General features: G+C 37.0%; 1 protein-coding gene and 1 pseudogene across 3 annotated transcripts in view; both read right to left on the bottom strand.

The window, feature by feature from the left end:
• MANBA (mannosidase beta) overlaps nucleotides 1-12994 on the bottom strand; it is a 135866-nt gene that overhangs the window by 105652 nt on the left and 17220 nt on the right. The window lies entirely within an intron of this gene.
• On the bottom strand, nucleotides 1795-2502 carry LOC141517128 (von Willebrand factor A domain-containing protein 5A pseudogene; annotated as a pseudogene).

Below are 12994 nucleotides of genomic sequence, written 5' to 3'. Positions count from 1 at the left end.
TCATCACTTTGAAAACTTGGCTTCTATACCCAACGAAGTCACTCTGGATAGTGCACTGGAAAGAATGCTGTCCTAGAGTCAAGAAGACCTGAATTCAAATACGGCTCAAGACACTTACTAGAGGGTGAAGAAAGTTACTTCACTTCCATTTGTCTCCATTTCCCCATTTATAAAATAGGGATAATATTGCCTACCTTCCAGGGTTGTTGTAAGGATCAAATAAGATAATATTTATAAGCACCTAACATGGTGCCTAGCCCATTGGACAGACATTTATGCTTCTTTCCTTCCTAATTCCATTGGCTCCAATGGTAACTTCTGAATTCTCTTCCTCCTTAATTTTCTGATGCATTTGAGACTCCTGATTCCAAACCTCAAACTGACCTTCAATCCCTCCAACTATTAAACAGTATCTCTTCTCCTAAAGAGAGCCAAAGTCCTAGATAAACCCATCAACATGTGTTGTCCCTACGTCTCTCTCCCTTCAGTCAGTGGGTTCATCAGTCCACAAGTAATTCTTAAGCACTTGCTACATATATGCCAGGTACTGGGGAGGTTTCATAGCTCAATCTCTTGAAATTGGGATTCTAACCTCATTCAACAATATTACTCTCCCCAAAGTCACCATTAATCTCTTAATTATCAAACCAAATAGTCTTTTTTCTCAGTCCTTGTACTTCTTGACTTCTCTGCAGTCTTTCACCCATTTATCTGTCCTGCTGCTTCCCATCTCTTCTCTAGATTTTCATGACATAGTTCTCCTTTGATTTTCTTTCCTCTCTGACTACTAATTCTGCTTTTCTAGATCATCCACTATCACTCTGACCCTGTGAACCCACCCTGTGACTCTATCCTGTGCTCTTTTCTCTGCACTCTTAGTGACCGCATTAACTCCTATGGATTCCATTATCATCTGGCTTCTAGTCAGTTCTAGTCTCTCTCTTTTTTTTCGGTTGTTATTTCTTCCTTCTTTCTCACCCCCCAAAATTTTATTTATTCATTCTGTAAATATTTTAGAATTTACTAATTTGTCCTCCTGCTACTTTCCTTAGTAAAATTCAAGTTGCTTGTGTGAGAAGTCTATCATTTTTGTCTTTGGACATTAGCATATGTCCAACCCATACCAGGACCATTTATAAATACTGGAAGTGGATTAAATGGATTGATGACTTGCTAAGGGAAATGGGTTATAACAGGAAATGGAGGCACATCAACAGGTTTTAGGAGCAGAGAGAATAAGGAGCACTAGCCTAAGATAAACACTTCCATATCTACTCTCAGAGGCCAAAAGCAGCAGGATCCACAGATGATTTCAAGAGAACATTGGCAGTTTGATACATGCACCCAGAGAGGAATCAGATTGAGCCTGGATCTATGCCATAACCTTCTTTTCCAGAAGTTCCCAACTGTCTGGTCCCAACTGGATCTCTGCATCCACAGCACAGCTGAGATAGTAGCCCACCTAAGGTACATCTTTACTCTGGTCAGACAATGCAGTCAATGCATTCTAAACATTCACACCCAGGAGACCAAAGCTTCATTCAGTTCCCAGGAACCGTCTGCCTTCTGGAGGGAAATAAGTTGCAGAAGAGACTCTGGAGGGGATATCTCTTTAGGCTCCACTGTGCACATGCTGGTTGAGATACACATGGGTGATACCATAAGAGACACGTTTGGAATTCCAGTTATGGAAGCCATCCTTTAAAAGGACCTGGACAAACTACTATGGAGATGTAACCTGAAAGGACATGCCATACCCAGCAGATATTTCAAAGGTGGAGAACTGTATTGGAGTCAAGCCAGTAGAATATCCCTCTAAGTTAAGGATCTCTGAATGGGCTTATTGAGCTCCATAATGATGGCAACATAGGCAGTGTAAGAAGAGACAACCAGAGAGACTGAAGGCTGATTTCCATCCCTTTTTTTCTTCACTTTTGAAACATCCTCTAAGTTTCCTTCAAGAGCCTGGATCAAAGACTTGGCAGCCAGACAGTGAGTGATAAGTTTATCCTCTGCTTTGGGATCCAGGGAGAATGGCATAGTGTTCCTGAAGACATTAACTTGAATAGTGTATTGAAGACACACCTCACCTGCTGCCTCTTTGGATGCAGTTGCTCCTTTCAACTGAGCATAGATGATTAACTTCTGACCCTGGAAGATGACAGTGGAAGCCAGAGAGAACAAGACAGTCTCCAAACCAGGGGGCAAAGTCCAGATCAGGGAGACATCCTTACCACTGACTGTAGAGCCTGCTTTAGGGACCGGAGAGCCTTGGGCTACATTCTATCCAGGTCTGTGATGAACTCTGCAGTGCCCTCAATGGTAGAAGCCCCTTCTCCAATTCCAAAAGAGAAACACTTGATTCTGTTTGTGCCATTGAATGTCAGCAGTGACCTGCCAGGTATTAATGACTTGCCCATCTGTGAAGATGAAGAGCTGTAGGCTCCTCAGTCCAGGGTTCTCCTGACTCAACCTAAGACAGCCCTCCCAATGTAGGGCAGGTTACCTCAATAATCAAATCTGTGTTACTCTGGGGGTCTCTTTAAGGGGAGACTCAGAGACCATTTGAAAACAGTGTCCTAGATACAAGTTCAGTAGGGATATGGGGGTGTGGAGGGGAGAAGGTAATAAGTATTTACGAACCCAGTCTCTTCTGATCTCAAGAACCCATCACCAGCTGCCTACTGGCCATGTTAAACTGAGTAATCCATAAAATCTTATAGTCAACATATCCAAAACAGATCTTATCTTTTCTCCCAAACCCCTCTTCCAAATTTCCTTATCAAGGACACTACCAGTTTTGTAGCCCCAAGTTTTGTAACCCTGGAGTCTGAATTTCAATTCTACAACATCTCTTGTCCATTCCCCATAGCCACCAATCTAGCAGAGGGTCTTATCACCTCCTGCCTAGATCACAAGAGTCACCAAAGTGTTGCCCCCTCAAACCCATCCTTCACATAAAGTTGAAAATAATCTGGGTGGCTAGGTGGCATAGTGGATAAAGCACCAGCCTTGGAGTCAGGAGTACCTGGGTTCAAATCCGGTCTCAGACACTTAATAATTACCTAGCTGTGTGGCCTTGGCCAAGCCACTTAACCCCATTTGCCTTGCAAAAAAAATAAAAAAAGAAAGTAATCTAATAATGAGTAATAACAAGTTCTTCCATTCAACAAACTCCAATGGCTCCTAGTCATTGAATCAATCAGTAAACATTTATCAAGTATTAACTGTAAGTACTATACCCCTTAAGTACTAATATAAACTCTTCTCTTTGGCACCCTTACCCTCTCTTACATCCTCTCACAAACTCTATGGCTCAGGTACACTGCATCCCAGTTGTTCTTCACAATCCATATTTTATATCCCATATATGGACCATGTACAGCCTATTTCCCATACCTGGAAGGCACTCCCTCCTTCCCTGTGCTCTTAGAATTCCTTTTGTTTTTCAGTCATTTAAGCTGCATCCACTGCTTCATGACACCATTTGAGGTTTTCTTGGCAAGGATACCTTCCTTCTCCAGGTCCTTTTTTAGAGATGAAAAAACTGAGATAATCAAGATTAAGTGACCTGCCCAGGGTCATAAAACTAGTAAATATCTAAGGCCACATCTAGACCTGGAGTTTCCATCAAAGACTGACTCAAATGTCACATCTTATATGAAATCTTTCCCAATCACCAAAACAACTAGTACCCCAACATTACATGTACCTATTTTACATAAACTACTTATATGCAGACATGCCATTTCTCAAGCAGAATATAAGCCCTAAGTCGGCACTGGTCCTAGCTGTCCAAGCAGCAGAGTGAACAGGAGAGTGGTGGCTAGAAAAAAAAAAATCTCTCAGAGTTGTTTGCCATTCTCACATTTCCCCACTTTCTAGAGTCTTTGCTATGCCCTACCCTTTTTTGTTACATTTGAGGAAAATAACAAGTAATAAAATGGATGCTCAGCAATTAGAAAACAAATAAACAAATTATGACAGATGGAAGCAATAAAATATGATTGCGCCATAAGAAATGATAACTACAGTCAATTTAAAGAAATCTCATCTAACTTGTGTAAGTTTATGCAGATTGAACTGTGCAGAATCAGGAGAAAAATTACACAATGATATAAAGGCAAAAACTTTTAAAAACTGCTTAACTGATTAACTTCAGTGAACAATTATAGTTTTAGAAGACTAATTATGAAGCATGTCTTCCTTGCAGAAATGAGAGACTAGAGTTTCAGAGGAAGGACCAAAGTATTATTTTGTTTTGCTTTACAATACTTGTTACAGGGGAGACAGCTCCAGAGGGTGAAAGGGGAAAAGGGGTCAGAAAGGGGCAAAAACCTGAAGTACATGGCCGAGACAGAGCTGAAAAAATAGAAGCAATAATAAACATTATAAATATACAGGAAAAAAAAGAAAGTTCAGAAACAGACTCAAAGTCATGATTAATGTATTAAATTTAATATAGTTTCAAAATAATCTTATCAATTCTATTTTTATATATGTGTAATTATGCAAAACATTTTCATATTATTCATGTTATAAAACATAGCTTCCCATCCCCCCAAAAACCTCAACAAAAATAACATTAAAAAGTACACTTCAGTCTGGATTCAGTCAGAAACCAACTTGGTTCTTTCCAAAGGAATGGATAACATATTTCATCATAAATCCTTCAGTTCTCTTGGATCATTGTATTGCTGAGAAGAGCTAAGGCATTCACAGCTGATCAACTTCCAAGATTGCAGTTACATTATACATAGTATATTTCACTTTTCCAAGTTTTTCTGAGCATCCTGCTCTTCATTTCTTATAGCACAATAGTATTCCATTGAAATCACATATTAAAATTTGTTCAGTCATTCTCCAATTGATGGGCCTCCCCTCAATTTCCAAATCTTTGCCACTAGAAAAGAGCTGATATAAGTAGTTTTGTACATAAAGGTTTGTTTTTTAATTTTTGTCCTTTATCTTTATATGTGTGTGTGTGTGTGTGTGTGTGTATTGTGGTATTGCTAGGTCAAAGGGTATGCATGATTTTATAGCCCTTGGGCATATTTCCAAATTGTTCTGTAGAATGACAGAATCAGTTCACAGCTCCACTAATGCATTAATTTCTCATTTTTCCCACAACCCCTCCAACATTATTCATTTTCCCTTTCTGCTCTATTAACCAGTCTAATAGGTATGAGGTGGTAGTACCTCATAATTGTTTTTATTTGCATTTCTCAAACAAATAGTGATTTAGAGCATTTTTCGTATCACTAGATATCTTTGATTACTTCATCTGAAACTGTTCATAACTTTTAATTATCAATTGGGGAATGGCTTTTATTTTTATAAATTTGACTCAGTTCTCTATATGTTTTAGAAATGAAGTATTTATTAGAAAAACTTGCTTTAAAATTTTTTTATAATTATTAACTATATTTCTCTCTATTCTATTACCTGTCCTGCTCCTGCCCAGTTATTCTATTCTTTCTCTGTCTTTCACTCTTTCACCCAGTCTCTCTGACTGCCCCTTTCCCCAATCTGCATTACTGCATCTCTTATCCCTACCCCTTCCTACTTTCCTGTAGGGTAAGATAGATTTCTATGCCCAGTTGAGTACATAATGTTATTGCCTCTGAGTCAATTCTGATAAACGGTTTGATCCACTGTAAAAGCTTTTTCTTGCTTCTTTTAGGTCAGTTAATTTATTCCATTCTGTTGCTCTCTTTCCCTTTCTCCCAGCATAATTCCTCTCTCAGCCCTTAATTTTTTTCAAAAATGTATCTTCATATTCAACTCATACCTTTGTCCTCTTGTCTATATATACACCTTCTAACTACTCTAATAATAATAAAGTTCTTATAAGTTATAAGTATCATCTTCCATGTAGGGATGTAACCATTTTGACCTTATTGAGTCCCTTATTTCCCCTTTTCTGTTTTCCTTTTTATGCCTCTCAAGTCTGGTATCTTAAAGTCAAATTTTCTATTATGCTCTAGTCTTTTCATCAAGAATGATTAAAGTATAGGGGAAGCTAGGTGGTGCAATGGATACAGCACCAACCCTGGAGTCAGGAGTACCTGAGTTCAAATCTAACCTCAAGTCATTTAATAATTACCCAGCTGTGTGGCCTTGGGCAAGCCACTTAACTCCATTTGCCTTGCAAAAAAAAAAAATGATTAAAGTTCCTCTTTGTCATTGAATGTCTTTTTTTCTCCCTGTTATATTCAGTTTTATTCAGTAGATGATTCTTGGTAGTTGCAATCCCAGCTCCTTTGCTCTCCAGAATATCATATTCCAAGTCTTCCAATACTTTGATGTAGGAACCAGCTAAATCTTCTAGTATCCTGTCTGTGGCTTCACTCATTTCTTTCTGACTACTTGCAATATTTTTCTCCTTGGCCCAGGAGCTCTGGAATTTAGCTATAATATTCTGGGGAGTTTTCATTTTTGTGATCTCATCAAAAGGTAATGAGTAAATTCTTTCAATTTCCATTTTAGCCTCTGGTTCTAGAATATCAAGGCAATTTTTCTGTATAATTTCTTGAAAGATTATGTCGAGGTTCTTTTTGTGATCATGGTTTCAGATAATCCAAAAATTTATAAATTGTCTCTTCTGGAACTATTTTTCAGGTCAGTTCTTTCTCCAATGAGATATTTCATATTGTTGTCTATGTTTTCATTCTTTTGGTTTTGTTTTATTGGTTCTTGTTTCTAATAAAATTATTAACTTCTATTTCTCAATTCTAATTTTTAAGGAATTGTTTTCTTCAGTGAAAGGTTTTTCTGTCTCCTTTTCCATTGGGCCAATTCTACTTTTTAAGAAGTCCTTTTTTTTTTTCAGTAAACCTGTATGCCTCTTTTTCCATCTGTCCAACTCTGCTTTTCTAATTATTCTTCTCCCCATTATCTTTTTGTACTTCTTTTACCACTTGGCCTAGTCTGTCTCTTTTTTTTATTCCTCTTTTTTTATTTTATTTTTCATTTTTTTATTTGAGTTTTGAATTTTACAATTTTCCTCCCGATCTTACTTCCCCCCCCCCCATGGAAAGCAATCTGTCAGTCTTTATTTTATTTCCATGTTGTACACTGATCCAAATTGAGTGTGATGAGAGAGAAATCACACCCTTAAGGAAGAAACAAAAAGTATAAGAGGTGACAAGATCAGACAATAAGATATCTAGGGTTTTTTTCCCCTAAATTAAAGGGAATAGTCCTTGAAATGTGTTCAAGCTCCACGGCTCTTTATCTGGAAACAGATGGTATTCTCCATTGCAGACAGCCCAAAATTGTCCCTGGTTGGTACACTGATAGAACGAAGACCATCAAGGTCAGACATCACTGCCATGTTGCTGATAGGGTGTACAGAGTTTTTCTGGTTCTGCTCATCTCACTCAGCATCAGTTCATGCAAATCCCTCCAGGCTTCCCTGAAGTCGCGTCCCTCTTGGTTTCTAATAGAACAATGACATGCATATACCACAATTTGCTAAGTCATTCCCAAACTGAAGGACATTTAATTGATTTCCAATTCTTTGCCACCACAAACAGGGCTGCTATGAATATTTTTATACTTTTTCATCATCTCTTCAGGGTATAGACACAGTACTGGTATTGCTGGATCAAAGGGTACACTCATTTTTGTTGACCTTTGTGTGTAATTCCAAATTTCTCTTCAGAAAGCGTGGATGAGTTCACAGCTCCATAGTGTATTAGTGTCCCAGATTTCCCACAACCCTTCCAACAATGATCATTATCTTTTCTGGTCATATTGGCCAGTCTGAGAGATAAGTCCATTGTCAGAATCATTAGTTGTAAAGATTGTTTCCCAATTTACTACATTTCTTTTGATCTTGGTTACAGTGGTTTTATCTGTGCAAAAGCTTTTTAATTTAATGTAATTGAAATCATCTAGTTTGTTTCTGGTGATGCTCTCCATCTCTTCCTTAGTCATAAAGTGTTCCCCTTTCCATAGATCTGACAGGTAAACTAGTCCATGATCTTCTAATTTGCTTATAGTATTTTTTTTGTCTAAATCCTGTAACTATTTGGATCTTATCATGGTAAAGGGTGTTAGGTGCTGGTCTAATCTAAGTTTCTTCCATACTAACTTCCAATTTTCCCAGCAGTTTTCATTAAAGAGAGTATTTATCCCCAAAACTGGACTCTTTGGGTTTATCAAACAGCAGATTACTATAATCGTCTCCTGCTTTTGCACCTAGTCTATTCCACTGGTCCACCACTCTATTTCTTAGCCAATACAGTTTTGATGACTGATGCTTTATAATATAATTTTAGATCAGGTAGGTCTAAGGCCCCTCCTTTTGCACTTTTTTTCAATAATTTCTTGGAAATTCTTGACTTTTTATTTCTGAATATGAATTCACTTACAATTTTTTCTAATTCATTAAAGTAATTTTTGGGGACTTTGATTGGTAGGGCACTAAACAGGTAGTATAGGGTTGGTAGAGTTATCATTTTCACTATATTAGCTCTACCTATCCATGAGCAGTTGATATTTTCCCAGTTATTTAAATCTGATTTAATTTGTGTGAGAAGTGTTTTATAATTATTTTCAAAAAATTTCTGAGTCTGTCTTGGCAAATAGACTCCCAAGTATTTTATATAGTCTGAGGTTACTTTGAATGGGATTTCTCTTTCTAGCTCTTCCTGCTACCTTGCTAGATATATATAGAAAAGTTGAGGATTTATAAGGGTTTATTTTATAATCTGCAACTTTGATAAAGTTGCTAATTCTTTCCAGTAGTTTTTTGGATGATTTCTTGGGATTCTCTAGGTAGACCATCATGTCATCTGCAAAAAGTGAGTTTTGTCTCTCCCTTCCCAATTCTAATTTCATCAATTTCTTTTTCTTCTCTAATGGCTGAAGCTAACATTTCTAATACGATATTGAATAGTAGTGATGATAATGGGGCACCCTTGTTTCACCCGATTTTATGGGGAATGCTTCTAGCCTCTCCCCATTGAATATAATGCTTGTTGATGGTTTCAGATAAATACTGCTAATTATTCTAAGGAACAGTCCATTTATTCCTACACTCTCTAGTGTCTTTAGTAGGAATGGATGCTGTATGTTGTCAGAAAGGATGCTGTATTTTGTCAAAAGCTTTTTCAGCATCTATTGATATGATCATATAATTTCTGATAGGTTTGTTGTTGATATAATTGAGTATACTAACAGTTCTTAATATGGAACCAACCCTGCATTCCTGGGATAAATCCTACTTGATCATAATGTATTATCCTAGTGATGACTAGTTGTAATCATTTTGCTAAGATTTTATTTAAGATTTTTGCATCTATATTCATTAGGAAGATAGGTCTATAATTTTCTTTCTGTTTTAACTCTCCCTGGTTTAGGTATCAGCACGATATTGGTTTCATGGAAAGAGTTAGGCAGAGTTCCATCTTTCCCTATTTTTCCAAAGAATTTATTTAGAATTGGAAACAATTGTTCCTTAAATGTTTGGTAGAATTCACTTGTGAATCCATCAGGACCTGGAGAATTTTTCTTAGGGACGTCAATGATGGCTTGCTGGATTACTTTTTCTGATAGGGCTGTTTAGGTATTTAATATCCTCTTCATTTAATCTGGGCAATTTATATTTTTGTAAATGTTCATCCATTTCACTTAGATTATCAAATTTACTGGCATACAGTTGGGTAAAATAATTTCAAATTATTACTTTAATTTCCTCTTCATTGGTGGTGAGTTCACCTTTTTCATTTATGATGCAATTTGGTTTTCTTCTTTCTTTTTTAATCAAATTGACCAGAGGTTTATCAATTTTATTGGTTTTTTCATAAAACCAACTTTTGGTTTTATTAATTCAATAGTTCTTTTTGCTTTACATTTTATTAATTTCTCCTTTACTTTTTATAATTTCTAATTTGGTATTTAATTGGAGATTTTTGTTTCTTCTCTAATTTTTTTTTAGTTGCACATTTAGTTCATTGATTTCCTCTTTCTCTAATTTATTCAGGTAAGCATTTAAAGATTAATATATCCCGACAGGCGCTTTGAGGGAATCCCATAGGTTTTGGTATGTTGTTTCATTATTGTCATTATCTAGGACAAAATGGTTAATTCTTCCTATAATTTGTTGCTTGATCCACTCATTCTTTAAAATAAGGTTATTCAGCTTCCAATTGGTTCTGGGTCTATATCTCTTTGGCCCAATATTGCATATAATTTATTGCATTGTGTTCTGAGAAAAATGTATTCACTATTTGTGCCTTTCTGCAGTTGATCATTAGGTTTTTGTGTCCTAGTACATGGTCAATTTATGTATAAATTCCATGTACTGCAGAGAAAAATGTATATTCCTTTCTATCCCCATTCAATTTCCCCATAAGTCTACCATATCTAGTTTTTCTAACAATCTATTTACCTCCTTAACTTCTTTCTTGTTTATTTTATGATTCGATTTATCTAGATCTGAGAATAGGAGGTTGAGGTCTCCCACTAATAGCGTTTTGCTGTCTATGTCTTCCTGTAGTTCTTTCAGCTTCTCCTCTAAGAATTTGGGTGCTATACGATTGGGTGCATATATATTTAGTATTGAAAAAACTTTATTGTCTATGGTACCTTTCAGGAGGATAAAGTTTCCTTCCTTATCTCTTTTAATGCTATTTTTGCAGCTGCTTTGTGTAAGATAAGGATTGCTACCCCTGTTTTCACTTCAGCTGAAGCAAAATATATTTTGCTCCAAACTTTTTACCTTTACTTCATATGTATCTCTACGCTTCAATTGAGTTTCTTGTAAGCAGCATATTGTACAATTCTGGTTTTTAATCCACTCTGCTATTCACTTACATTTTAAGGAAGAGTTCATCCCATTCACATTCAAACTTACGATTACTAATTCCTTATTGCCCTCCATGCTATCTTCCCTCTGTTTGTACTTCCCCCCCCCTTATCCATATTCCCCAGTATCTTGTTTCTGAATATCACCCCCCCTTCAGTGTGTTTGCCCTCCTATATCCACCCCCTCTCCTTTCTTTCCCCTTTCCCTTTTTCCCTTCCCTTTTGTTAGTTCCCCTTTTTTCCCCACTCACCCTCCCTTTCTCCGTACCCCTCCCATTTTCCCCTTTTAATACTTGATAGGATAGATTTTTTTTTTAAGTTAACTAAGTATGTGTGAGTTGACTTTAAGACCAGTCTGATGAGAAGAAGATTCAGGTGTTCCTCATCTCCTCTCTTCTTCCCCTCTATTACCATAGGTATTTTGTACCTCTTAGCGTAATGAGATTTACCCCATTAAATCCCCTCCCTCTTCCTGTCTCCTTCCTATCCCCCTTTTGAAGGAGGTAGTGTTTTTTAGATCATTCTGAGTCACTGAAGATTCTGAGTATCCATCACTTCTAGTTAAATACATACTATCTAATAGAGTTAAAATTCTTTAGAGTTATTAGAGTCTTTCTCCCAAGTGGGGTAAAAGCTAGTTACATCCCACTGGATAGCAGTGTCATGAATGTCCATCACTTCTGGCTAGTCTAGCTACATACATTCTCTCTGTTAGAGTTACAATTCTCAAGATTTATGAGAATCTTTTTCCCCATGCTGGGATATAGCCAGTTTCAACTTATTAGATAGCAGTTTTTTTCTTTTACTGCCCCCCCCTTTTTTTACCTTTCCATGTGTCTCTTGAACTTCCTGTTTGATGTCCAAATTTTCTATTTAGCTCTGGTCTTTAAATCAGGAATTTTTGGAATTCTTCCATTTCATTAAATGTCCATCTTTTTCCCTGGAAGAGAAGGCTCAGCTTTGCAGGATAGTGGATTCTTGGCTGCATTCCAAGCTCCCTTGCTCTTCAAAGTATCTTGTTCCAGGCCCTTCGATCCCTTAATGTTCACATAATTCTTACTTACTGTGGCTCCATGATATTTAAATTATTTCTTTCTGGCTGCTTACAGTATTTTCTCTTTTACCTGATAGTTCTGGAATTTGGCCACAACATTCCTTAGTGTTTTCATTTTACGATCTTTTTTCTAGAGGCGATCGATGTATTCTTTCAATAACTACTTTGCCCTCTGGTTCCATGATAACAGGGCAATTTTCCATCACTAGATCCTGTATTATTAAGTCCAGGCTTTTTTTTTTTTCTCTTCAATGTTTTCAGGAAGTCCAATAATTCTCAGGTTGCCCCTCCTCGACCTATTTTCGAGGTCAGTAGTTTTGCTGATGAGGTATTTTACATTTTCTTCTATTTTTTCTATTTTTTTATTTTGTTTAACTGGCTCTTGCTGTCTCATGAAGTCATTAGCTTCTGCAGACTCCATTTATTTTTTAGGGAGGAATTTTCTTCATTAACCTTTTGCAACTCCTTTTCCAATTGGTCAATTCTACTTTGGAAAGAGCTTTCCATTTGACCAATTGAGGTTTTGAGAGAATTATTTTCTTTTTGCATTTGCCCAATTGAGGATCTGAGAGATTTATTCTCATTTTGTATTTGTCCAATTGAGGATCTCAGAGATTTAGTGTCATTTTATATTAGTCCAATTGTATTTTCTAAGGATGTTTTCTTGTTGCAAGGTACTCTCTTTCCCTAACTTTCCAGTTGATTTTTAAACTCCTTCCTGATTTCTTCAAGGAAGTCTTTCTGTGCTGAAGACCAGATCATATTCTCCTCTGAGGTTCTAGGTCTCTCTGAGTTAGGGTCTTTTCTTTCCAAGAATTTTTCTATGGTTCCACGTTTCTGCTGATCCATCTTCATTTTGCTAAAACCTTGAGTTGGGGAGGGGCTGGTTAACAGGGGTTTGATGTTGGGATTGCTAGAGGCTTTACTCACTGAGTACAATTTCTCTGGCTGGCCAGTAGGAGGTACTGGTTGTTTTCTCTGGAGTGTCTGTGACCTTGATAGAGGCCTTCTCCATTAGCTTGAAGGGAGGAGTTGAAGCTATTGAATCCTTTTGCCTTCAGTCAAAGGTGGGCTTTACCCTGGGGTGAGGTCATTCCTCTCCCTATTGTCAGCTGGGCTGGTTCT

Source organism: Macrotis lagotis, chromosome 3 (assembly GCF_037893015.1).
Source record: "Macrotis lagotis isolate mMagLag1 chromosome 3, bilby.v1.9.chrom.fasta, whole genome shotgun sequence".
Classification (NCBI taxonomy): Eukaryota; Metazoa; Chordata; class Mammalia; order Peramelemorphia; family Peramelidae; genus Macrotis; species Macrotis lagotis.
Note: the sequence above shows the minus strand (reverse complement) of the source record. Positions and strands in the feature narration are given on the sequence as shown.